Consider the following 4,486-nt stretch of genomic DNA (forward strand, 5'->3'; position numbering starts at 1 on the left):
TTTTTTTTTTTTTTTAAAAAAAGAAGGTCGAATGTCTAAATAATTAAAAAGAAAAAAAAAATAATGGCAAGGTTGAGGGTTCAAAATTACCATATTTTTTTAAATTGTTTTTAAAAGTACAATATATTTTTAATTTTCCCTAATTTGCTTGCTATATATTTTAAGAACATAAAAGGATAAGATGCGTGTGCTAAATAATGGGCCGTGGACGTTTGATAATGGTTTGATCGTGATGGAATCATTGTCTGAATCTAAGATAGTATCGAATCTATTCAATTCAATCACGAGGCCTTATGGATCAAAGTCCATGATTTACCATTCGGCTATATGAACAACTCATACAGCCGAATGGCAACCATGATCGACAAAGAAGCTGGTGAATTAATTGAAATAGATTGTGACCAAGATAGCGGATGGCCGAGACTATATATATGGCTTAAGGTGTGGATAGATGTAACAGTGCCTTTACAAAGGGGAATGACGATTAAACTTAATGGCAAAGAAGAGATATGGTGTTCTTTTAAATATGAAAAAGTTGCCAGATTTCTGCTATAATTGTGGTATTCTTGGGCACATTGTACATGAATGTGATTGTTACGAAATCGACAATTAAAGAACACAGAAAAAGAACGTAGATATAGAGAAGATTGTCACACAGATATACGTGGTTTACTAACGGTGTGTTAGCTACGTCCAGGGGCAGAGGGAGAACAGTATTATTAGGGAGAATGTTTTCAGAAAATTACATCAAAACGGTGTCTCTCGGGTTAGAGAGTTTATATAGCGCACTACTCTAAACCCTAGGGTCATAATCGTAAATAACTACAAATAAATAAATATGCTAAATACGAATTCTGAATAGGTTTCAGAGGCAACCATCAGGACGCGCCGCCCCTGGACCCTGGCTCGCTGATTGGTCAGCTAGACCCCGTACTTAGTTGTTCGAAGCGCTAACAAACAAATTCTAGACATTCCAACAGTGATGATACTAGTATAAAGAATAAAGATTAGGGGAGCCTTTCCTATGGGGAGTGGATGAAAGCGGAGATTGGTGAGAAAAAACAAATATGAGGGAAAAGACTGGAGTGGGAATGAGGGGATGGGTTGGCGAGGAAGAGGGTCAGGTGACGGGTGTTGACTTTGTGTTGTTGACTCAAACATATTATCACAGGATTTTTGTATGTTAAGTTATGGATTGGTTTTGTAATGACCCTAGTTTCCTACTACATTCTAGGACTCTACTTCATGCATGCATAGGCTTAATCGTACAATTTCTTTTAAATCATCAAATACAAGAGCCAAAATTTTATTTAATAATGCTCAGATGAGCAAAGATATGAAAACATAATTAAATAATAATAAATAAACTAAAGAAAAATAAAATAAAATAATTTACTATTCGGGGTACCCCTAATCCCTACTTTAAAAATGAAGGAAATTAAATAGTTAAATAATAAAATTGATGTATTTTGCATGAAAGTGTGAAATGCCTAACTCCTAAACCAGATTTCAAAACATGAAACTAGATGTGGAAGCACTGAATCGTCCTAATGGCCAGGTCACGGATCTCTCTTGTCATGCGCCAGTCTGTCATTATCCTTACCTGAAAAATAGGGAAAGAAAAGGGTAAGTATAAAGATATACTCAGTAAGAAGCCCACTACTGGGCCCATTCAGTGATCTGTTAGTTTATCCATTGGACCCAAAATGCACAAGGGCATCATAAACATAGGCATAGGCATAAGGGGCGAACCCAAAGGCACGCTTTCATAAGTAGTGACACAAAGGTCACATGCATAAAACAAGTGGTGATCCCAAAAAGGATACCGTACATAAGCATAGGATGTGGGCCCGAAGGCTCACACATGCGATGTGCATGGCCCAATGGTACACTAATAGCCACTAAAATCTCATATGGATATAAGCATACAAACATTCATTACAATCTCAGTCATAAGCATTCAATCAAGGCCATGAGTCAGCATCAAACTTTAACACCGCTACCCATACATCAACTTTATCATAGATTACTCATACATTAAACCTTATCACAGTCTGTTCCTACATCAACATTAGCCCACTATCCCCAGTTTACTCATGCACCTTATCACAATATCCCCTTAACCCTTACATCTAACTTCATCACAGTATGAATACTTTAAATTCAGCACATCAAATTCAACACAATTACTCATAACAGATTTCATCATAGTTTCACATATGACATAAAAGTTTCTCAGCAAGATTATCAAAATCTTAGGGCAACCGACTAAACTCCTCAGGATAATGAACTGTCCCAAGACGAAATCTTACTCTGCTCGAAAACTCCCTTCACCGCCACATGTTCCTGAAACCAATTACAAATTCCATGGGTGAAGGTTAGCTTAGGCCCAAGAATATCAAAAGACAGTGGGCTGCCAAAAGAGAACCGAAACTTACCCCAAACAGAAGAATCAGGCGGAACTAACCACGAATCGGTAACAACCGACACTGTTCTGGTGTGCAATTGAACGAGGTAAGCGATCTGACGCACGCTGGGCTTTGGCTATCGACGGAAAACTGACGTGCGACGGATGAACAAAGGCGGAAGAAAGCTCAGCGCGGCTGGAACACTTGCGGTCGAGTGACTAGGGGCAGTCGAAGCTAATGACTAGAACCAAAAGATGCGTGGCGGATGAACAGAGGCGGAAGAAATCTCGATGGCGCGCGGTCGACGACGGAAACGACGATCGACGAAGAAGCTTGGTTGACGGCGAGGGCGATTGCACAGTGAGGGGCAGGGGGCGTACGGCTGGAGAAGGAAGAAGAAGAAAAAAAAAAAAGAATGTCTTTTCGCTTTTTTTTCTTTTTGCACGCATCCCAAGGCCCTCAACTCTTTATAACCCTAAACCCCTTTTCTTTTCCTAAAATTAACCACCAACTCTCCACCCCCCTTTAAAGAAAAAACTTTGGGGCATCACAGGTTTCATACTTCCTTTAAGCTGAAATTTGTGTTAGGCCTATTATTGATAAAAACACAAACTTTGTGCTTAAGATAGTTCTTCTCTTTCTTCCGTCTCCAGTACATCAATTTGTGGGAGATGAAGCAGTTATCGGAAGTCTAAATTATGGGTTTAACCATCGAAGGTAGCAGTGTGTAGACAAACTTTTTTGGGTTTTTATAGTTTGCTTTTGCTCTCTACATGGGTAATTTTCTGAGTTTTGGTGAGAGTATTGCTGACTTTGTTATTCTTTATCTTCTTCTACCTTTTGGGTTTTATTTTGTTCTTGAAGTTTGACATTAAAGCTAATACAAGATTGTTCATCTTGCACAGTGGATATACATCCCATTGGTCGAACCACTATAAATATTTTTGTTATTCTCTATACTCTCTTCTACTTTGAATTAGTTTATGAAATGATATACATATGTATATAGCACTGATTTTTTGTTTATTGTTTTACATATAAACAGTCTGTTCTGTGAGATTTTTCATAACAAATGGTATCAGAGCCTTGGTATAAACCTAGCTTTATGAGTGAAATCCTTAGATAATGAACAAAGAAATTTAGTGAGCCTTGTTCGTGTTCTAATTGGGTAGCCTTGTGGTTTCCCCTACCTTGATAAGAGCAAGTGCAATCCGTGCTCTTGCTCATGTGCTCTGTTTGGATGTTGACCTGAGATGAACTAGCATGTCTCTAGATGAAGAGCAAATGTTCCAAGATGAATGAGAGTTACCTTGGGATTTAGAGCAAGCTCTCATGACTGGGATTGAACAGATTTGTTCAAGGGGAGGAATTGTTAGGAGTGCAAAAAAATCCCACATTGGTTAGGAAGGGAATGATCATGGGTATATAAGTAAGGGAAATTATCTCCATTAGTAAGAGACCTTTCGGGGAGGTTTCAAAAGTAAAGCCATGAGATTTATATCTAAAGTGGACAATATCTACCATTGTAGATAATTCTGGATGTTCCTACCATATGACTCCTCATAGACATATCTTGTCCAAGTATAAACAAGGTATAAGTTTCTCGGTGATAGTCTGGGGTGGAGAAGGAGATAGAAGTCTCTTTTTTCTTGTGGTGCAAGTATCGAGCCTAAGTTTTCTCTTAGGAAAAATCTTGACTCCGGACACTTTCTTCATAGGCGTCAAGGCTCTATTTATAGAGCCATGCACTGAAAATTGTTGGAATTCCTGCTTTGATTAATCATCATCTTTGATGTGATAGGTGAGGATGCCAGCTATCATGGTCAACATTCTGAAGGTTTTGGCAGAAGATCTGCTCGCACAGGGTTAGAGATCTCGAGGAATGCGACCAATATTTATTCATCGGGTAGAAGCGACCAATATTTATTCATCGGGTAGAAGATCAACGTATACAAACAACTCCTGTGATCAATTGCAAAATAAACACTTTGGCGCAATGTACTCATGATAGTGGTCAGCTGAAGTTTTAGTGTACTTTAATGCAAGTATAATACTAATAATGAATTCTTAGTATAATC

The 4,486-nt window shown here is 38.4% G+C and overlaps 1 long non-coding RNA gene across 1 annotated transcript; it reads right to left on the reverse strand.

Annotated features, from left to right (window-relative positions):
- Positions 1-1,348: 1,348 nt before the first annotated feature.
- Positions 1,349-2,578, reverse strand: LOC120076008. Its single transcript, XR_005481464.1, has 3 exons — positions 2,439-2,578; positions 2,313-2,346; positions 1,349-1,603 (listed from the first exon to the last, which is right to left on the reverse strand). It is a non-coding gene; the product is annotated as an uncharacterized LOC120076008 (long non-coding RNA).
- Between the last annotated feature and the right edge of the window lie 1,908 nt (positions 2,579-4,486).

Source organism: Benincasa hispida, chromosome 4 (genome assembly GCF_009727055.1).
Source record: "Benincasa hispida cultivar B227 chromosome 4, ASM972705v1, whole genome shotgun sequence".
Classification (NCBI taxonomy): Eukaryota; Viridiplantae; Streptophyta; class Magnoliopsida; order Cucurbitales; family Cucurbitaceae; genus Benincasa; species Benincasa hispida.